A 23210-nucleotide genomic window follows, 5' to 3' on the forward strand; every position below is an offset into this window, starting at 1 on the left:
GGTGGCTTGTAAGCTGAGACCAAGTCAACTGGGTGAGGTTGAGCAGGGACCATGCCCTCCTTGTGGATATGGATGAGCAGCAAGTGCCAAGGCTCTAGGCAGGGAAGGACACGGTGCATCTGAACCACTCAGGGGCCAGTGGACAGAGAGGTGAGGGAGGGGACTGCAGCGATCTGTAGGCCTCTGGATGCCAAGGTAGCTCTGCCTATTTCCTTTCGAAAGCAGTGAGAAGTCACTGGAGTGTTTATGTTCTTAAAAGCACATTCTAGTGTTGAAACCAGTTGAAGGGAGTTAAAAGGGGACAGGAAGGAGGTCAGAGGAATGGCCTATTGTGAGGTCATGTGATTTGAATAGGGGGACGGCAGTGAGTGTACTGGGGACGTACCAGGAGGTAGAACGATTGATGAACCAGGGACAGGGAGTGCTAGGGTGGCTTCAGCAGTTTTTTGGACACAGGGAAATGTCATCTTCTGAGATGCAGAGCCTGGAGGGCCGGGGAGGGAGATGAGGGCCCTGTACCCGTGAAACTGAAGCTGCCGCGTGCAAGCAGAGGCGTCAAGAGGGCAGGCGAGGGGAGCTGTGCTCAGGAGGCGGTCTGCCCCAGAGGGAGAGATTTTGGAAATTTCACCATTTGCTAGTACAGATTTTTCCTGACTCCAAGTGTCCCTTGTGTGAAAAGCTTTACACTTCAACCACTATGTAGGATTCTCGAAAGTGCCAGACATCTGTCCCACCCACTCGGACTTTGAATAATCGTGTCCGAAACCTCCTCAGAGTGGAGTTCTTTTAACCCAGTTCTTTCTCCAACACCTTCTGCCAGTCAGTTGGGAGTCTGGCATCCGGAGAGGTTGGGCAGTAGGCTGTGGACCTGAGGACTGTGGTACCAGACTGGCCATTTGCTGAGGGACAGAGGGAACAGCACATCTGAAGGTCGAGTTCCCAAAGTCATTGGAGAGACAGGAAAGCCCAAGCTCCAAGGAAGGAGATCAAAGACGCAGGGGTGAGGGAAAAATACGGAGGCAGCCATCGCAGAGGCTGGTGGGAAAATCAACAGAAAGCAGGCTGTGGACTGCCAGTGTGGTCAGAGACGCATCTGTGGCCCTGGGAAGGGTGGCAGGTCCCACCTCCCCAGCTCCCCATAGAGGAAGACTCCAAGAGAATGTCAAAATGACATGAAATCACAACCTAAGTAGGGAGCTGTAGCTATAGTGCTAGTTGTTCAACAGCATGAACAGCATGGTCCTCCAACTCCTGTCAAAGTAGAGATAAAAAGGCAGAGAAGAGCTAGAAGAAAGGAAGGGCTTTTGTTTGGGCATTGGCAAGACTCTTGACCTCTCTCTCCATCTATCCAGCAGTCCTAGTCTCTCTCCTCCTCTTCTTCCTCTTCCTCCTCTTCTCCTACCTTCATCCCCAGCATTCCTTCCTCATCCCTTTGGCCTCATGGTGTGACATTTCTGGAAGAGTTAGGCATGAGTCACAAAAGATAGTAGAGAATTAATTGTGCCACAGTACGACATGAGAAGCCAGGGTGGAGGGCAGGGGCCTGCGTGGTGGTATAGTAGCAATTTTAGCTTTGCCACCTGGTTGACGGACAGGTTCTGCCTTGCCTGACCCTTCCCCAACAACTCCTTGTTGGCTTTGAGAATGTGGGAACGTGGGACTGCACGTGAGAGAAGGTGAGTCTACTTAGCAAAAAAAAGGGAGACGATAGATGTTCATAGGATTCAGGCTAGAGTTAATTTTTCTTTTCATTTTTAAAATTACAAGATCCTGAGACCTAGTTAGATTTGCAAATCTGTTTTCCTGGATGTACTATGGGTGGGTCACTTACTCTCCTGATTCTCATCTGACTTTGCCATAAATTTAAGATGAGAGTGATGGTGCCTGTCCTACCTCTATTATAACTAAACTAAAATTTAAAAAATGTACATTCTTTTTAAAGAAATTAGTCATGACTATTACCTTTAATATGAATTTCAGGTAGTTTGCAATAAGATATACAATGGGACTATAGGAATATAGTCACAAGAAATGTAATGGGATATTAAGACAAGCAATTGGATATAATCATGGGCCAAAGACATTTCCTGTGGAAGGTCCTGGAAGACTAGGTGTTAAAGGAAACCAGCTAATAAAATGCTCAGCACTTCATCAGGAAGATCAACTGTTTATCAGCAATTGCTCGTTGGTATTGCATCCCCAGTTTCTAACTTAGGGTAGCCTCAGAAGACATGGTGAATTGAATAAACACACACAAAAAACATGATTCTTGCCTTGGGCTCAGTAGGGAGGAATTTATTATGTGGATCCTTATGTAAGTAATGGAGCACAACACAAAGGGACTCTTTCCAAAAACTTCTTTACCCAAACCCTTTTAGAATGATTTCTTCTATAAAAGAAAATCCCATAGTTTTGTCAGTCAGTGATCATTGCTGGGGCCTTGTTGGTTATGAACACCACACCAGTTGTCTGCAGAGGGGAAGGAAGACTGTTAAGGACCCAGCATTTTAACTTCTAGAATTTATCCCAGAAAAACACAAAGAAATGGACACAAATAGAGATGCACAAAAGAATTCATGGAGCCATTGTTTGTTTATTAAAGAAAATGTATATAATCCCTGAACCTCTCCATCGAGGAATAATTAAATAAACGATGGTACATCTTTTGCGATGGAATACTACACAACTATTAAAAAGAACAAGGCAGAGATGTGCTTCATCAAGGGATCATGCTCTGATCTTAAATGCTGCTTGTTGATAAAAGTCAGTTGCAAAATAACATGTAGACAATGATTTCATCTTCAGAGAAAATTTGACATTAATCATTTACATATTTTTAATACAAAAATTAACAGACTATGCACACACCTGATAGCAGTTATGTTGTGACAGTGAGTGGTGGGACAGCTTCACAGCATACACTTTGTGTGTCCAGAGTTGAATTTTATATTGCTAGTGTTATGCATGTTATCGAAAAAAGCAATAAAGATACTAAGCACTGTGCGGGGAGCTGGGGAACATAATGCCTAAATTATAGTCCCCACCCTTGTCAAGGTCAAAGTCTAGTTTTGAGCAGAAAGTCACATAAGCAAATTGCACTGCTTGTAAACCCTGCAATAACAGAGCTGTGTACCAGGGCACAGGCACTGTCGCGGAGAGGTGGTTGGAAGGGTATTGTAGAGGAGGTGACCCTGGGCTTGGTTTAGAAGGATACGTGCAGTGGCCACAGTAAGGCAGCTATGTCAACAGGTGCCCAGTGAAGATTCAAAATGGTCACCAGTGGCCTGGTAACTCAGGAAGTAGCTCAGTCCCTGGGACATTCTGACTCATGAAATGTCACAGGAGGCCAGACGGTACAGGGGACATTTAAAGACAGATGGTACAAGGGAGGTACAGAAGGTCAACTGAAGTTTTTTTTTTTTATTATTTTATTTTTTATAGACAAGTCATATGGGGCTGCTTGTTCCTCTTGAAAGAACTTGGCATTAAATCAGAGCTTGGTCGGTGATCTAAGGACCAATTCCAGATGATTCTAATTGGCCCCTAAACTTCCTGCATCCCGTTGTTCTTAAATCTTGCCTTTATGGTCCAGAGGCAAGACACACATGTCATCAGAGTGAATATTTATCGAGAGATGAAATCATTGAGCTACTTTGATTGATAGCAGGGTAAAGGACAGAGTTTCAAGTTTCTCCCCGACAAAAAGAACTTGATGTTTGTCAGCGTCCTGAACTCTTTGATCCCACGAATGGCTCTAGTGGACGCAGGGGTGACCTGCCTCTGTTTTCTCTGGTCCTTGGAGTTGGACTCTGGTGCTGCGGCTCCTTGCAAAGACCAAGGTAGACCCTGACATCCTGACTTGGCCAGGTAGTTAGGGAACACAATCTGGGGTGGAGAAGTCTCTAGTGTGAGCAGTTTCTCTTCAAGGCCATGCTCATGCTAAAAGGTCAGAGAGGGACAGGGAGAGCAAGAAATGGGCAGTTGGTGGGAACGATGGGAAGACTGGGCAGGGGGTGCTTGTCCATAACAGGCCACACCTGATCAGAGATGTCCATTGTGCTGGTTGGGAGCTATTTCCTGTGGATTCTTTTCTACAGACTGGTCCCGCACACAGCCCTGGGCTGCTCTCCCAGCAGCGAAGTCGGCTTGGAGGGAGCGCCTATCTCTCTTACACCCCCAGCCTCACAATGCTCCGGAAGGACCTTTTAGAGCAATGTACGTAATCTGCCCTCCTCCCACCCCCAGGAAACTTATCCTTACATCTGACATGAGTTTAGAAAACTACACATTATAGCCATATGGCTTGATGGGGAGGCACAGTGCAACACACCTGTCCATTTAATACCAAAATCTAGACGTGGAATGTTATCAGCACCCCAGAACCTGCCCCTCTAAACCCTGGCTACCCGCCATCCTGACTTTTTGATGCCATAGTTCAGGTTCACTTGTTTTTAAACTATATAAATGGCGGGGTGGCTTTGAGGGTGTCTGGTTTCTTTGGTTTAACCTTATGTTTTGGGGAGTCCCTTTGCTGGTGCACTTATTTGCAGTTTGAACATTCTTATTGTCATGTACTATTTTTATGATTACTCATTCAGCTGTTGATAGATATTTTGATTATTTGAATTTTAGAGCCTTGTGAGTGTGCTGCTGTGAACATTGTGTATGTATCCACTGATGAATGAATGCACACGTATCTGTACTGGTAGGAGCAAAATTGCTAGGTTCCAAAAAATGCACATTTCTATTTTAGCAGCTTCAGGTAAATGGTTTTTCAGTGTAGCTGGACCTTATTCTCCCAGGAGCAGCAGTGTGTGAGCTTCAGTGGTCTCCTGGTCTTCCCAGCACTTGGTAACATTTGCATTTTTCTTTTTAACCATTCTGATGGGGGCATAGTGATATCTTACTGTGGTGTTTCAATTTTTCACTTCCCAGATGACAAAATCAGGCACCTGGTCATTGGCTTATTAGCCATTTGGATATCTGTCCCTTTTGGGAAGAAACTATTCAAATCTTTGACCCATTCTTTTCTTGTGTTGTCAGTCTTTTACTTACTGGTTTTAGGAGTTTATTGGGTATTCTGATGAGTTCTTTTTTTTTTTTTTTTTTTTAACTTTAAAAATGTCTTTTGATGGGCAGCAATTCTTACTTTTAAAGTAGTCAAGTTTTTCAAATTTTATTATGGCTAGTGTATCTTGTGATCTGTTTAAGAACTCTTTGCTTGCTCTAACATAATAAAATTATTCTCCTCTGTTAGCATTCAGAACCACAGTTCATGTGAAGCTGATGTTTGGGCATGCTGTGCATTAGGGATCATAACTATTTTTGTTTTTTCCCTCCATGTAGATACTCAGTAGACTCAGTGCCATTATTGAAAAGATTGCCCTTTCCCTACGGTGCTGCCTGTATTCAGCAACTTAGTCAGGGACCAGATGATTCCATCTTTGTGTGTTGATATTTCTGATCATCTTCTGGGTCACGTTGAATTCTTCTATACCCTTACTTTGCTGTTACTTTAATGAGAGAAGAATATTGATATCTCTAACTGTAGTTCTAGTTTGTCAATTTTCCCTTTGGTCTGTTTGGTTTTTCTTCATGTATTTTGAAGGCTTCTTATTAGGTATGGAGCCTTTGTGAGCACATCTTTTCTTGAGAGAAAGGTTGAGAGTAAAATAACTGCTAGTGTTCCTTTGGTTAGTGTTTGCAGGGTTATCTTTCCCAAACTTTTAACCTCTCTGTGTCCCTATATGAAAATTGGGTTTCTTATTGGCAGCCCATATTTGCTTTTGCTCTTTTACTGGCTTGAAAACCTCTGAGTGCTGATTGAAGTGTCGATTCCACTTAAATGTAACATAATTACAACATGATTATGTTTAACACTGTCATCTTGCTGGTTACTTTTCAGTTGTCCTATTTTTTCTCTTACCTGTATTCTTGTGGATGACTTTTTAGTATTTTTTCTTATTTATACTATATAGGTTTATTAACTAAAGATCTTGGTTTTATTTTATATTTTAGCAGTTGATTTTAGATTTATAAACTCATATATACTATGAGAAACTTACCAAGTATACCTCTGTTCTCTCCCTTTTTCTATGAGCATGAATTTTACTTACACATTAGAAACTTCACAACACACTGTATTATTTTAGTTTTAAAAGTATGGAAAGCAGTATGGAGATTCCTCAGAAAACTTGGAATGGAACCACCATTTGACCCAGTTATCTCACTCTTCGTTTTATACCCAAAGGACTTAAAATCAGCATACTATAGTGACACAGTCACATCAGTGTTTATAGCAGCTCAACTCACAATAACTAAAATATGGAATCCACCTAGATGTCCTTCAACATGAAAAGACAAAGAAAATGTGGTATGTATATACGATAGAATATTAGCCTTAAAGAAGAATGAAATTCTGGCATTTGCTGGTAAATGGATGGAGTTAGAGAATATCATGCTAAGTGAAAATAAGCCAAACCCCCAAACCAAAGGCTGAATGTTTTCTATGATATGTGGTTACTAATTCACAATTAGGGGTGGGAATAGGGAGGAATAGTTACTGTAGGTTAGGTAGAGGGGAGTGAAGGGAGGGGAAGGGGCATGGGGGTGGGAAGGATAGTAGAATGAAACGGACATCATTCCCTCATGTACATATATGACGGCATGACCAATGTGATTCTGCAATATGTACAATCAGAAAAACAAGAAATTGGACTCTATTTATGTGTGATTTATCAAAATGCATAAATGCATTCTACTGTCATGTACAACTAATTAGAACAAATAAAAGTAAAATGTCAAATACTTCTAAAATACATTTTAAATGAGGAAAATCATATTTACCCACATGTTTACTATTTTTGGAGCTCTTCATTCCTTTGGGTTAGAATCAAATAACCATATGAAAATTAGTTTCCAGATTTCATAGAGTGTATCTTCTGCCTGGAGAACTTTCCATAACTTTTTTTGCACGTCTATTGACAAAATCATCCAGCTCATGTTGGGTCTACAAAAGTCATTATTTTGCCTTCACTATTGAATAGAATTCAAAGACAAGTCTAGCTTGGCAGGTATGTATGTATGTACAAATGTATTTTTATCACATTTAAGCTGTTGTTTTGGCTTATATTGCTTCTGACCAAGAGTTTGTATTCGATTATCTGTACATTATGTCTCTCCCAGCCCCACCGCCTTTAATATTTTCTTATCATTATTTTTTCAACAATTTTATCATACATCATGGTGTGACTTTCTCATATTGCCTGAGATTTATTTTTGGATCTGTAAATTTATAGTTATTTTTATCAAATTAAAAAAATTGGTCATTATCCCTCGAATATATTTTCCTACCACCCCTGTGGCCTCTTTCTGACACTTTAATTATATATATGACAGATGACTTGATATTGTCCCACAGATCATCACTGAGGTTATGGTAATTAAAACCTTCTTCTTTTTTTCCCTGTGCTTCAGTTATGTAGTGGCTAATAGACCATTAATAACTATGATACTTCATTATGTGTCAACTTGCTTGGGGTTTATTGCCCAGATATTTATTCAAACATTATTCTGGATATTTCTGTAAGAGTTGATTTTTTTTTTTTTTTTTTTTTTTTTTTTTTTTGTGGACGAGATTAACATTTTTGTTGGTAGGATTTGAGGAAAACAGGTTGCCTTTTATAATGTAGGTGGGTGTTTCAGTCAGGTTTTACATCACTGTGACCAAAAGACCTGACACCAACACCAGGGACAAAATATATACCCCAAGGGCACTTTTGCTCAGGCCACACCCTATCTGCATATGGTTACCCCGCCCCCCAGTTTATCCACATCAGTGGATAGTTTACTACCATCAATCTACTCATTTCCCCATGAGTGTTCCTGCATTGTCTCACACGTGAGCTTTTGGGGGCACCTCATAACCATAACACTGGGTCCTATCTAATCAGTGGAAGGCTTTAATAAAAGCAAGACTGTCCTCCACTGAGCTACCAGTGACTTTTGGACTTGTACTACAATAATGGCTCCTCTCTGGGTGTCCTTTCTGCTGACCCACCTCACATGTTTTGTATTTTCCAGGTTCCATATTCATGTGAACCAAGTCCTGAAATCAACCTTACTCTATGTACCTCCTGCCAATCTTATTTCTCTGGATACCCCTGATGAATATGATTAGATCCAGAAAATTTTTAATTTTATGTATTTTTTCACTTCCCCAAATTCCATTTGGTTCTTTCCTTTCTTATCTTTTACCTCTGTACTTACTATGTTATTCTTCATTCCTGAGCATAGTTATAATTTTTTTTTTTTTTTTGGTTTTAAACTGTGTGCTATTTCCATCATTCCTGAATCTGTTTTACTTGACTGACTCTTCTCCAACTACAGGCTGCATTTTTCTTCTTCTTTGCAGGTCTAGCACTTTCTGATTACATGCTGGACATTTTGAGTTTCGCATTGTTGAGTAGCGGGGTTTTACTGGTGTTGTTTGAATTAGTTGACTAGGATTGCAAAAACAAACCCCCGCAGACTGAGTGGCTCACACAACTGAAGTGTGCATGCTCATAGTTCTGTAGGCTGAAGTCTGAAATTAAGGAGTTGGGAGGTTTGTTTTCTCCTGGTCTCTCTCCTTGGCTTGCAGATAGGTGTCTTCTTGTTTATTCCTCACCCGGGTTTATTCTTTGTGTGGACATTTCCCTGGTATCTCCTTTCTCATCAGAATACTTGTGGGAATGGATTAGGGTCCTCTGCTTATGACCTTATTTAATCTTAATTACCTGCTTAAAGGTCCTGTCTCTGAACGCAGTCACATTGGGGCTTAGGAGTTCAGCATATGAATTTTGGGGAAAGCAACTGAATCCACAATATTGTTGTTGTTCTCTTTTCCTTTAATGAGTTCCAGGCCTTGTTATGGCAGGTAGATGTGTTCCTTGGGGGTCATCTTAATCCTTTTGAGGCTTGTCTGTAGTTCCAGTAAAGATAATTCCAATAGTAGCCTTTATTCTAGGTTAGCCTTGGGACTGTGGTGCAGCCTTTCTAGACTCCATGGAATGGTCTGGTGATCAGTGATGAGTCTCTGCTCTGACCAGAAATGAAATATCTCTCAGCCCCCATTGTAGTTCACCTTCCCGGTCTTTACTTTCTGGATGGTGGCGTTTCCACTATGAATGTGCAGCTTAGTGTCTGGCTCCAGAGTTCAGGAAGTCTGAGTTTCCTGCCGCTCCTCCCTGGAATCGTGCCCACAGAGTCCAGCCTCCTCCAATTCAGATCTCTGTATCTTCAGTCTAGCAAGATTGCCAAGCTCTGCTTGGGATTCTCCTCCCTGGCTGTGGTTTGTAAAGTGCCTCCAGTCAAGAGCCAGGGCAAAAGCAGGGCTCCTCTAATTTCCTTTTCTTCCAAAGATCACAGTCCTGCAATGATGGCTGTTCAGATATCTGAGAACCATTGTTTGTATGTTTTCCCCTCTTCTAACTGCTTACAGCGTGAGGTCCCATTCAGTCCCAGTTGAAGGTACACCTGCTTACTCTTGCATGTTGAAGACCTGTAGTGTCTAGATTTTGCATCTTCTCTGTTTTACTTACTGTGGTTTCAAAGCATTTTCTCATCATTAAAACTATTCAGGAACATTTCTTTAAATGGTTATCTTATTCTGGTGTATAAACTGCATATTTGGACTGAAGAACAAGGCCAGGAATGAATTCAGGGCCTGGGGCTTGGTCTAGGTCTTCATGAGGCATTGACAGGGGGGACGGTGACACTGGGCTTAGGGAAGTGGGACCTTGGGGCTCTGGAGCTCCAAGTTCCTTCAGTACAAGAGCGCTTTTATGCTGTCTCTCAAATTGTTACCAGATTTTGCATTTTGTTAAATAACTGTCAGTATCTGTGGATCAGTATCTTGGTGTCCAAGCAGCATGACTGTTGGAGGTCAGGCGTAGTTAGATCCAGGCTCTTCACTCAGAGCTTATGTACTCATGGAAATCACGTTACTTCCTCGCAGCTTCTCTTTGCTTACCGTAGGTAGGGGATGCATGCGATTAGCTCACAGGTCTATCTTCAGGTGTAACTGAGGTACTATCCTCAGAGGCACTGGGAAATGTGCTTGCCTGGTTCCCTCTGATTGGTTATAGGGTTTCTTTATACAATCAGGTGTCAAACTATGGGCTGGAAACGTCCAGACCTGAGCTGTGCTGGGAATTTGGACCCTCAAGTCCTTCTGGATCATTCCCTTGCCTTTCCTTGCTCACAGACCAGAAAATGAAGCCAGGCAGAAGCTCTCTACCAAGGTTCTCATGAAATTCACGACCGTGAAAGTCGGTGACTGTGCCAGGTGAGGCTTATCATCATCCGACAGTTTTCAGGATTGGCTGCACATGCCACAGTGTGTTCCTCACACACAGGCTGACAGGCCAGCTGCCTGGTCTGCCTCTGAGGGCCATCAGCAGCTGCAGCCTAGACGGGCAGTGCTTCCCCAGAGGGGCCGTCACAGAGTCACCTGTGTCTGTGTTCCTAGCAGTTAGGTCTGGCCCGCGACAAAAGACTTCTTTCCCCAGTGTGGACAGAGTGCCAGACCAGTATTTTATTAATGGAAGAAAAATCTGAAAAGTTGCAAGAGACTTCAAAAGCACAGGTGTTAAGATCCAAAGCACTGGGCTGTGACCTACCTAGTGGCGTCTTTGTGTTCCTTGTCCAGGTGCAACCAGGCAGCATAAGGGAGGCCGGCGGTGCTCCTGTTGGTTTAGAAGGGTGATGCTATCGGCACCCTGTGCACACTGCACCCTGTTTGCTGTGCAACTAGCACAGCTGGACCCTCAGCCCCTTTGTCAACACTGGGCCCTGTGCTGAAGGCTTCACACGCACTGCTTCATTCGCTCCCCACAGACCTTCTGTGGGAGGAGTGTTCAGGGGCTGCACAGCATGGAGAGTGGCTGAGTGGCTGAGGGGGGTGAGCCCTGGGCCCTGTGCCTTTTCTCATGCCCTTACTCCTGCTTCCTTCATGTAGCCCAGCTCCATCCTCCTTCCTGTTTACACAAATTCCTTCTGATCTTCACACTCTACATTTTCCAGATTCTAGCTCCATCAAAATATACTTATCCTGTGTCTCATTCCTTCAGTATCCTGCTCAGTAATCTCTAGTTTGGTTAACTAATTGGTGTGAGGGTGCTGGTGGGTTAAGAGCACCCCTCTGAGCCCAGCGATGCATCACATGCTCACTAGGGCAGAGAGCGTACCTTGTCTGGAAAGAATTTCCAAGATGGCGGACATTTCAGGCACCGAGGTGGTTGCTGGGAGAAAGATTTTAGATTGAGGAGCTGTTCAGCTTCTTGCTCAAAGCCCGGAAGCAGCAAGGAAAAGGAAAATGACTGAACATCCTGGCAAGATCTGGATCCTGGTCCCACTTTTATCATAGTCTGCATGTTAGTTTGAACTAACTGCAATGACTAGTTCAAAATCTCTGATTCTGGGTTTCTTCATCTTTAAAAAGGAAGCAATGGCCATCTGTCGCCAAATGAGCATTTTTCTTTGTTTAAAGCTAAATCTTTCTGATGAGACAGTGCACAAAATTCCCTGTGTTCCAGATGTTCTCCATCCGTCTTGGCTCCTGCCCATCATTCCAGCACTCACCTCCAGGGCAGGAGGTGTGACCAGTGTTGGGGCAAGGGGGACACGGTGTGTGTTCATTTGGTCTCCTTTGTTTCTGGCCAGTGCAAGGAACTCAAATTGCATTTACTGTTCTGTCTCATCTTTCGTTTGTCTGGCCGGCTCCTTCCTCATCTGTTGGTCATTTCTGCCTTCTAACCCCCTGTCCTTCGTCTCCTCCTCTGAGAACACCTGTTGCTCCTTCCTTATCTGGCGGCCCTCATTCTTCCTTGCCCCTTGGCCTCTGTTTGGGGCACATTCTCTTCCATGCCACTCACTCTCACCCAGGTTCTTATTGTCCTAGTCAGTCATTTCCTGTTTGTTGGTACACACTGTCCAGCCCAGAGCAGGTATTTTACTGAATAGCTGAGGAAACGAGAAGGAAGGTGGTTAATCATTTAGTGTGAGAAATAAAGCAATAGGGGTCAGAGAGATTGCACAGTACTCCGGCAGCCAGGGGAGCCTTGTTGTCTGAGGAGGGAACGTCTCAGTGACGTCACCGCAGGTGTCTGGCCACCTATGACTCTGAAGATCTTCCAGAATCTACCTCAGACATGCTCAGGAGCTTGTCTTCCTACTTGTCCTTTCACCCTCAAATTCATTCAATATTTATTGACGTTTATGTGACCGGCGCTATTGGAGGTATACAAATATGACCTGTGAACAAAACAAAAGCTCAGGTCTTCACAGAGCTTACATTTTAATTGAATGCCTAATAGTAAATAATCAAAGACAGTTGATAAGCCAGGTGGTGGTAAAGACGACGAAGAGAAATAGGTTGCAGTATTTGTGGTAGGTAAATAAAGGAACTATGTTACCTAGAGTGATCTGGGAAACTTTGTCGGAGAGACCTGTGTGAAATGAAGGGTCAGCCATTCACATATCTGTTTAAAACAAACAAACAAACAAACAAAAACAGCCATTCTAGGCAGAATGAGGAGCAAGTGCAAAGGCCCTGGGGTGGAAGCAGGCTTGAGAGCTATAACCACTTTATTTTTCTTAATGGCAAAATGGACATAGAATTTTCATTTTGTGTTTTATCCTTTTGCATTATAGCTCTTAGAAGATAAGCCAAATGATGTTACAAGTTTATCTTATTATATATAGTGGGCATATTCCTGGAAATGTGAGCATGTCTATATGAATTTAATTTTTATAATTGAATTCCATTTAAAGGTACATGAGGAGCTTGTCATTTTAAGGGACCCCATAGCTAATCCTTTTATGGAGCTAATAATTAGCCTAAGAGGATCCCTTAGTTTCTTCTCATTCTGTAACACTATGGTTTTATATCTCTGGAGAAGCTGAACCTTTATGTATTTTTCTGGAAGGTGGAGATAACACAGCACTCAATACATGTAAATGGCAGCCTGCAGGAAGACAGGGGAAGCTCTCTGGGAAAGATCCTCTTTTTCCCCCTGAAATAAAAGGTTAGCCAGCACGGTGGCACACACTGTAGTTCCAGCTATGTGGGAGGCTGAGGCAGGAGGATTTTTAGAGTCCAGGAGTTCGAGATAAGCCTGAACAACATAGCAAGAAACTCATCTCAAAAGAAAAAATAGTAAATAAAAGGCCGATCAGTCCTCTATCTCACCTTCCAGTGCGTATCTGTGCTATGCAAAGATGATAAATTAGGCACAAAGAAAATGGAAACGAGAAGCCTGAAGACTGGTGAAACGTGCCTAATAAAGTAGCTGTCCTCTCAGTCTCTTTTGAAAGAGCAAGTCAACATTTCTTCTCTAAGTAGATGTAACCCCTGGCCTTGCAAATTGCAGCTCATGTAGGCTGTGTAGACACAGAAGCAGGTAAGGAGGTGCCGTTGCCTGATATTACCTTGGTTACTGTAAACAAATGAACAAGTGCAGCAAGCCATAACGTGAAGCGTGCTGATTTTGTGTGCTTGTGTGAGGTTTTCACATGGCCGTATTTGACACATCCTACCCTGTGGTGACATTCAAGTGCTCAGGGATGGTGTGGACACCGGGCCTCCTATTGAGGTCTTTCCTGAATGGATTGTTTGCTTGGGCGCCCAGATGGTGTGTAACATGACAACTTAATGCACCGCTCAGACTCTTCACTTAAAACATTTTTGTAGTTACTAAAAAAAAAAAATTAAGTACAGCTGGCCTTTGTATTTGTTTTATATTTGTGGATTCAACAATTACAAATTGAAAATATTTGGGGAAAAAAAATCACTCCCTGCTAAATATGTAGTGACGTTTTTCCTTGTCCTTTTCCCCTAAATGATTCAGCATGACAGTTACTTGCACAGCATTTACACTGCGTCAGGTATTGTAGGTAATCAAGAGATGATCCATAGATTTTGGTGTACATCGGGGGTGGGGAAGCTCCTGGAACCAATCCCCGGTGGATACTGAGGGGTAGAGGCTAGAAAATTCAATTCGAAAAGTTCAAAATTCAATTTAGAAGGCTGAGCCTCCAGTGGTTCATGGATCTTCTCCCAGCCACTGTCGCCCAGCAGGATCACCGGTGCCACCTACCCTCCATTCCCAGCTTCCTTTGACAAGCGCGAATGGCAGGGAAGCTCTCTCCTGCTGGCGGGGAGTCGGCAGGAACGCTCTTGCTGAGGACATTTTCCTCTGTGTATGTTTCCCAGCTCCTTACGAAGTGGATATTTTTGTCATGATTTTGTTGTGCCTTCTGGATCTTGGGAGGTGCCCGTGAACAGGGAGTTACAGCCCAAGGGGGGCAATCCTTTGGTGCCTATAAAATGCCGTCCCCCATGATGTCCCCTTTTTGCAGGTATCCTCCTCATGTCCACCCTCACTCCGATGGGGAAGAAGTGAAGTTCTGGAATAGCCCAGGGACGAAGCCCTCAGCCACCCTCCCGGTCCACCTTCTGAGCTGTCTTTATTTCCCTTTTGCCCACCTGGCTCCTGTCTGGCCCCCTCGTTGCCTTTCCTGCTTAAATATTGGGTGCAGATCCTCCACGTTCGTGATTTCTTCAACTAGCTGTTGAGCTCCTCGGGAATGCCGGGCTCGCCCAGCCAGCCTACGGGCAGACGCCCTCTGGCTCTTCTGTGGGTCTCCTTGTTCCCATGCCTGGCTGCCTGTCATGGCTGTGCTTGTCCACAATCTAGAGTCCACTTAGCCCTGGCAATTTTGTGGGTGGACATTGTACCTTCAACACTTACAGACTCACGGCTAATGTGCAATGTTTTAGCACCGGCGGGAACGTGGGCTCTTCTCACTGCTTCTGTGATCCAGTGGACTTGAAACGAATGTCCATGTTGATGTGGTGAAAGTGGATGGGATGAGGGTCAAGAGCATCGAGGATCACGACTCCATCGTAGAGAAAGACACAGGCATTTAGTCTATTTTTTTTTTTTTTTTTTTAGTACTGCTGAACCCAGAGCTTTCTGTATGCTGGGCAAGCGCTCTATCAAGAGCTGTACACTCCCAACCCTCACCCAGTCCACTTTTATCCAATTCTTCTCACGTCCTCAAGACCAAAGTCAAGGTCATCTCTGTCTCTGTCTCTCCTTTCCTACTGGGGGTTTAGTAGCTCTCCAGTGCTTTCCACTCTGATAAAGAACTTTGATATCAGAGTTATCTTAAAAGCAAATTAACAAGAAACCACCAAAGATTTTTAAAAGTGTTTTTTTTTCCCCCCTCAGTATTTACTGTTGAGTTAAATATCTTGGGAGAGATTAAAAGCAAAAGGATCGTTGAGTGGACTTTTATTGCATGGACTTGACCTATTCTTAGAAGGTTGCATGTAAACCAAAATTTTGCAACTCAAATTCTATTTTAAATTCACCCTGAATTGTTGTTACTTGAAGCAACCCTGTAAAGAGAAGAATCACCAGACCTGCTCCCCCACCCTGCCGCCTGGAATGTTAGGGTTGGTGGGGGAGCAGATTTTTATTTTTTGACGAGGGTGGGAACATGACTCTTATGGCCACCCAGGTTTTACCCCGAGGCTGGTGGGGTCTAGGAAACAGTCTTTTTTTTTGTTTTTGTTTTTTTCCCTTAGGGATGTTTGGGAATAGTAAAAGAAGAGAAAATGAATTGAAAGTTTGGGAGAGAATGGTCAATTCTGTATTTTTCTCCATCGGGGGAAACAGATGTCCCTCTTGGGAAGGGATTCAGGAGAGTGGCCTCAGTTCATTCTGAGTGGCTGGGAGGAGGGAGGGACAAGTCTACTACTATCACAGCACCTGATTGCTAGAGGATGTCACCTCTCAGGAGCTCGCGAGGCAACACTGGGGGGAAGGGGGACTTCCAGTCTTGGCGGGGAAGAGTTTTAAGCATGTGTTTGTAATATTTTCTTCAGCAAAGAGGCAGGCTTTCTTGTTTGAACATCTGGATTGGCTACAGTAATCCTATAATTTGCATTTATTGGGACATTTTGTGGATTGTTGTCATGAGAAGAAAAACTTGATTCCAAATTCAACATTCCACAAGCAAATGGAATTTCACTGCTCCTTTCTGACATGAAAAGGTCATCTCGTTGTTTATCTAGGAAGCCAGGGGGGTCTGAGCTGTGTGGATTTTGCATTTGGAAACCTTGGCCCACATTCAAAGAAGCCTGATGCTCCCTGCGCTCCCTGTGCTGCTTTGATTTAACGACGTCGGCCTTGGGAATCACCGGGCCAGAGCTCGAAATACAGTTCCTGTTATGGGGTCCGGTTATCGACGTGTAGTGAGACCCCCAGAGACTGAAGTAGGAAAATAGTTTATTTTGGGGAAAGAGAGAAAAACAGACAGACGCCGTCAGGACCACTAGTCTAAGTGGAGCAGTAGAGGGAAGTGACTTCAGCAAGCTGGTTTTTAAAGTGAAAACCATAAAAAAAAATCCAGGTAGGCTTCCTATAGGGGCCTTTTCCTTTTTTTTTCCCCAAGGAGCGCAAGCAGCCAGCTCCAGCTTATCTGCTTCAGGCTGCACCTGGCGGGTTAGCAGGGCGAGCTAGGCGGGCGAGCCAGACTACCCATCTGAAACCGGCAGCTTCTGGGGCTTCCAAAGGGGTGGGTTGCTTCACAGAAATGGTCACGATGTTCTCAACTCATGGTCACATTATTTTATCTCGGGTACTGTCCTTGTATTTACCACAGTCAGCACAACTCCAAGATTTCACTCAAACTCATTTTGATTTGGTCCATCTTAACTAGGCATATTTGTTTTATATCAGAGGGTCTCTAGCTTTTTCTTTTTATAAGGGGGTCTCTACTCTTTCACATTCCTTCTGTTTCAGAAGATGAGGACCTTGGTCCAAAAGGAGAAACCTGAAGTCAAGGATGCCCCAGAACTTTCATAGAGGAAGATGCTGAAATTGTACCTGCCAGAGACTCCGGGTTTCAGGATCCACTGGACACGCTTGTACTTGATGAAATCATCAAAAACCTTTGGCAAGATGGGGACTTTAGACACATCCAGAAGTTTGCAGCAAAGCTTCAGAATAGTTACCCTCTGAGCAGTGTAGAGACAGTACCCATGGTCCAGTGAAAAATGAAAATGTGGAACTTCTTGTTCCAAAAGCAGGGGAAAAGTAGTTTCAAGGTATTCAAATCTAAACCTTTTCACTTAGAAATATTATTTTACCTATAAAATATATTACCTATACTTTTTAATATTGCTTGTAATAGTGTAACAGTAATACATGGCTAACAACAAAAACTTATAAACAGTAAAGAGATTTATGGTGTCTTCAATTTATGTCATACAATAACACAATGATGTAATATTTTGTTGACAATATTTTTCTGACTCCCCTTTTGCAAATTTATTAGGTTATCAAATGTATCAAACTTTTAAACAATCTCATTTTAAATTGTTATGGTTGAAAGCAATAGTCATTGCTCTTTGCAAACACAAGATTGCAAGTAACTTTTGACAATTTTTAATTTTCAGAAGAATCTTTTGGCTAGTACAATTGTTACTGGAGTTGTGTGAGATGATTTTATTGCCTGTAGCAGCATTAGATTAAATTTCTTTAAAAATTACTTTGAAAAAAAGACTTCAGCCAGGCATGGTGGCATATGCCTGTAATCCCAGTGATTTGGGAAGCAGTAACACGCAGATTGCAAGTTCAAGGCTAGCCTCAGTAACTTAAGTGAGTTCCTCTCTCAATATAAAAAATAAAAGTGTTGGGGATATAGCTCAGTGTAAAGTGCCCCTGGGTGAAAAGACAAAAGGCCTCAATATCTTTAGAATATTTAGAGCTGATAGTTCTTGCCATATAATTAACTCTTTACACAAATCAGTTTTCTGTAAGTACGAGTTTCTTTACTTTTTTTTTTTTTTTTTGTGGTACTAGGGATTGAACCCAGGGGTGTTCTACCACTGAGCTGAACCCTCAGCCTTTTTTTTTTTTATTGTAAACAAATGGGATACATGTTGTTTCTCTGTTTGTATATGGAGTAAAGGCGTACCATTTGTGTAATCATAAATTTACATAGAGTAATGTTGTTTGATTCATTCTGTTATTTTTTCCCTTCCCCCCCACCCCTCCCACCCCTCTTTTCCCTCTATACAGTCCTTCCTTCCTCCATTCTTGCCCCCCTCCCTAACCCTAACTCTAACCCTAACACTAACCCCTCCCACCCCCCATTATGTATCATCATCCACTTATTAGCGATATCATTTGTCCTTTGGTTTTTTGAGATTGGCTTATCTCACTTAGCATGATATTCTCCAATTTCATTCATTTGCCTGCAAATGCCATAATTTTATCATTCTTTATGGCTGAGTAATATTCCATTGTATATATATACCAAAGTTTCTTTATCCATTCATCAATTGAAGGACATCTAGGTTGGTTCCACAGTCTGGCTATTGTGAACTGAGCAGCTATGAACATTGATGTGGCTGTATCTCTGTAATATGCTGATTTTAAGTCCTTTGGGTATAGGCCAAGGAGTGGGATAGCTGGGTCAAATGGTGGTTCCATTCCAAGTTTTCTAAGGAGTCTCCACACTGCTTTCCAGAGTGGCTGCACTAATTTGCAGCCCCACCAGCAATGTATGAGTGTACCTTTCTCCCCACATCCTCGCCAACACCTGTTGTTGCTTGTATTCTTGATAATCGCCATTCTAATTACCCCCAGCCTTTTTTAACTTATTTCATTTTAAGACAGCACCTCGCCTTGCCAAGTTGCTGAGATGGGCCTTAAACTTTCAATTCTCCTGCCTCAGCCTCCCAAGTCACCCATATTACAGGTGTGGGCCACTGTACCTGGATGTGTGAGTTTAATTTTAAATGTAAATTTTAATTTTTTTCCAGACACTTCCTGTAGCTTATATAGATCATGTCTCCGACATATCCTGTAATTCAATAGATCCTATAAGCCAATGAAAGTGACTTTACAACTTGTATATAATCGAGAATCCTTCTTTATGTAGTCTTTTGTATTTCTTCAATACAAAGAAAAAGTGAGTTAAAAGATTATCTTTCTTGTGAATGATTGGTTCGTCAAATTTTTTATATGAAAATAATGTTTACTTCTGTTGAATATGAATGTCTTCAAATGAAATTTTTATTTCTAAGCCTGTGGATATTTGCTTTCCAATGTTGCATCAATTTTCAAAATGGGAGATTCTAAACTCTGAAAAATTTTAATAACTCTGGAATATACTTTATTGAAATGTCCATGTACATATTTTTATTTTATAACAAGTTACAAACAAAGTTTGTTGCCTGAGCACCAGCAGTTCCTGTCCTGATGGGGTGGAGAGTTACCATTTATGCAGTTGCCTCAGGGACGGACTCCAGAGACCAAGGGCCAGGCCAGCTTCCCACTGCTGAAGCCACAACTGCTTCTTTGCTGTTATTGCTTCCACTGCCACCAGCCCTCTGGGCTCAGGTCCCGGCCCTGGCTGCCCCCGGAGTCCCCTGGAATGCCAGGTCAATTGCTTGGCATGCATACTGCTCCTGCCTGTTGCGCCCAGAGACCTGCTCCTGTACGTAGTGTTGCCTGGCACAACTCTGCTCTCACGCGTTGCTCAGTTGCCTCATCAGACTTTACTTACAAAACTCACGTTCAAAGAAAAACATTATCAAGAATTTCAAGGCAGCAACCAAGCATGGGGCTTCCTCTGAAGATGTGTCCCTGTGTGTCCCCTATGCAAGGGTCATAAATACGGGAAGTCAGTCTTGCCTTGAGATACAGAATATGGCTAGTTAAAGGAACTCAGGTTACATACCACATGTAGTTTAGTTTTTGTTGGAGCATGTGCATTGCCAAGAAGTTTCCCCTATGTCTAATCCTAGCCTCAGGTTATACTTCCTCCAAGATTTTGCTATTTACGCTTAGAAAAGCCTCTCCTTAGTTCACCCAGTGAGCACGGGGTCACTTGGGCATAGTTGAACATTTGTTCTCCTATCTGTGGATACTGATCCTGTTATTTCTGGCTTTTCTTAAAGACTAGGAGATTTTAAAACTAGAAGGGGCTTTGTAGTTCACCAGGTCCTATGGGTCTCCATCTGCTAGTAATCTGAATATCCTAGGGGTTTGTGTAAGTTATATTCCCTGTTCATATGGAGAAGGAGAGTTGTATTTGGATTCAGGAGATCTGGGATGGGTCTGGGAATCAGCATTTGAATAAACACAACTGGGGCTCTTGATGGACAGCTGATTGGAGTGTCTGATGGTTTTTCTGGTTAGGAATTTGCTCAAGACTCCCCGGTTTTATTTCCTTCTCTGCCTGAATCCAACGCTTGTCTCACTTTTCCCACTCAATTCAGCAGTTCAAGTCCCTCCTGCTGTACTTTCCCCTCTTAGCCACGTGATGTAAAATGCAAGAAGCCACTCTCCCTGTCTCCGGATTATCTTTGTATGTTAAATCCCTTCTGTAGCTTTGCTAAGTGACTTTCAACTATGTAACAAGGAAGGTACAGATTGCCAGATCCTTGCTTACCTGCCATGTTAAGTGGAACAGGATGTGTGTGTGGCAGGGGAGCGGGGTAGAGGGGAGGAGGGAGGGAGGGAGAGAGAGAAAATGCAAGTGAGCATGCACTGAGCAGTGGTAATGTGGAAGGAGTGTATCACAGTGGACTCTAAATGCCAGGGCACTTCAGAGGAAATACTAAACCTGACAAGGAACTTTTTGATCAGAACCTAAAACTCAGTATGGATTAGCCCATCTAATGCATGAACATACCTGTTGAGGCAAAAGGAAGTAGTTTCAGCTATTTTATCAGTTGTAAAAGACTTCTTTTGCTGTAATAATAAATAACTCACAAATTTTAGTGGACTGAACAACTCACATCACATACCTGTTGCACATCTCCCAGGGACTCTGTTCTCTGTCTCCTCTTCTTGAGACTTCAGGCCATTCAAGCAGTTACCCAAAATACTGAAGTTTTCCTAACTGAGGGAAAGATATGTGGGTTGTTCAGCATAGGAAAGCACTAGTCTGACCTGGAAATGACACATTGTATCTGCTTACACTTTATTGGCTGGAACTGGTGACATGGGTCATAGAAAAGAGACAATGAGATCATGCCAAAATGGCTCGTAAACCCTAAAGCACTCTACAAATGCAGTTGCTTTTTCGAGACATCTTAAAGATGAAACAACATTCATCAGTCGTAGTGAATGTTACCACCTAAGAAATGGGAGAGCCCAGAAATAGGCCCTTGTAGAAAGAGTGACTATATTCATGAACAGTAGATTTCTATTATTGAAAACAGAGAAGTATGTCTCAGAGGGAGGAGACATTTTGGGGGGGCCTGACCAAGATGAAATGTTTTAATGTACAGATACTCCTTGACGTATGATAGGATTGTCTTAATAAACCTATTGTAAGTTGGGAATATTCTAAGTTGCAATTGTATTGAATATGCCTAACCCATGGAGCATAACAGCTTGGTAACACAGGTGCACCATAGGTACTGGTTGCTTCCCTTCCCAATCATGAGGCCGACTGCAGTTGCCCAGCGTCAGGGGAGAGTGTTCTACTGCATATATCTGGCCTGTAGAAAAGATAAAATACAGAATTCAAAGTTCAAACCATGGTTTCTAATGAGTGTGCATTGCTTCACACCATCGCAGAGTAGACTAGCGTTAAGTCAGGCACCACCTGTAGGCTGTTGTCTACTTTCCAATCTCCTACCTCTTCCTCCTGGTAAACCCTGCTGTTGAGGATGGTGGTTGGTGGATGGAGTCTGAAGGAGGTTGATGGGAGCTGGTTTTCTAGTTCTCTCATAATGTTGTTTTGCCCTAGCTCTTGCCTCAGTATTTGATGCTTACTTTTGACAGAAGTTTGAATGAACTGGAAACCTTCAGGGTATCATGACTGGGGACTCAAGAACTTTGGCATTATTATAAATCAGAGAGACCCTGTGGGTCCCTACATGGAACTTAAGAGAGCCAAAAATGACCAAACCATTTTACAGTTGATTTTCTGTAGTAGTGGATAAGAAGAAAAGGAAAAATGGAAACCACCACAATGACAAGAAAACAAGAAGTCCCAACTCTAGACATTCTAGAACTTGAAGATGTTCAACTTTTAGGAAAACATGTTTTTTGTTTGTTTTCATACAGGGAATTGAACCCAGGGACACTTAACCACGGAGTCACATCCCCAGCCCCCACTTTTTTTTGTATTATATTTAGAGATAGGGTCTCACTGAGTTGCTTAGGGACTTGCTAAGTGGCTGAGGCTGCCTTTGAACTTGTGATCCTCCTGCCTCAGCCTCCCACCCAAACCACTGGGTATCTTAAAAATGAGCAACATGGTTAAGGAGTTGCTTTGGGACCAGAGACACTTGGAGGCAAAGCTCAGCTTCCCTAAATAAACTGTGTCAGTGTGAGCAAGTCGCCTAGTATCTGTGAGCCTCATTTTCCTCCCTTATAAACTGGGACCATTAAAGTAGATAGAGTTGGAGAATATCATGCTAAGTGAAATAAGCCAATCCCAAAAAACCAAAGGCTGATTGTTTTCACTGTTAAGTGGATGATGATACATAAGGGGAGTGGAAAGAGAAGAATGGAGGAATTTTGGATTGTGTAGAGGGAAATGAGGGTGGGAAGGGGCAGGAGGAAAGAAAGATGGTGGAATGAGACAGACATCATTACCCTATGTACATGTATGATTACATGTGATTCTACATGGTGTGAGTCTACATCACGTACAACCAGAGAAATCAAAAGTTAACCCCATTTGTGTACAATGAACCAAAATGCAGTCTGCAAAAATCAGAATAAGTAAAAATGAAAAAAAAAATGTAAAAAAAGTGTTTATTCATGGGACTGTCCTGGATTTGGATGAGAATACGTGTCAAGCTCACGGCCACAGTCTGCTGAATGCTCAGGTTGTACCTGCTGCTGTGAGGTTCTCATTGTTGTCACCATCCCTAACAGGAAGCTGCCGCGCTGCCTGCTCTGTCCTCGCCAGGAGCTGGGAGGGCCTTCAGGTACTATTACTCCATGGTTCAGTTGCCACGTAAGTTTCTTTTTGATTTTTTAAATGTCATACTCCCTTTTGGGGAGCATTTCCATCTACATGATTGTAATTTATTTACAGTTAGCATTCTTCTTGGTAGATTAGTCAGTTCCATTGAAGAAATATGGACTTTGAGTCCCTTGAAGATGGGCAGAGCCAGGAGGTTT

Source organism: Sciurus carolinensis, chromosome 5, assembly GCF_902686445.1.
Source record: "Sciurus carolinensis chromosome 5, mSciCar1.2, whole genome shotgun sequence".
NCBI lineage: Eukaryota > Metazoa > Chordata > Mammalia > Rodentia > Sciuridae > Sciurus > Sciurus carolinensis.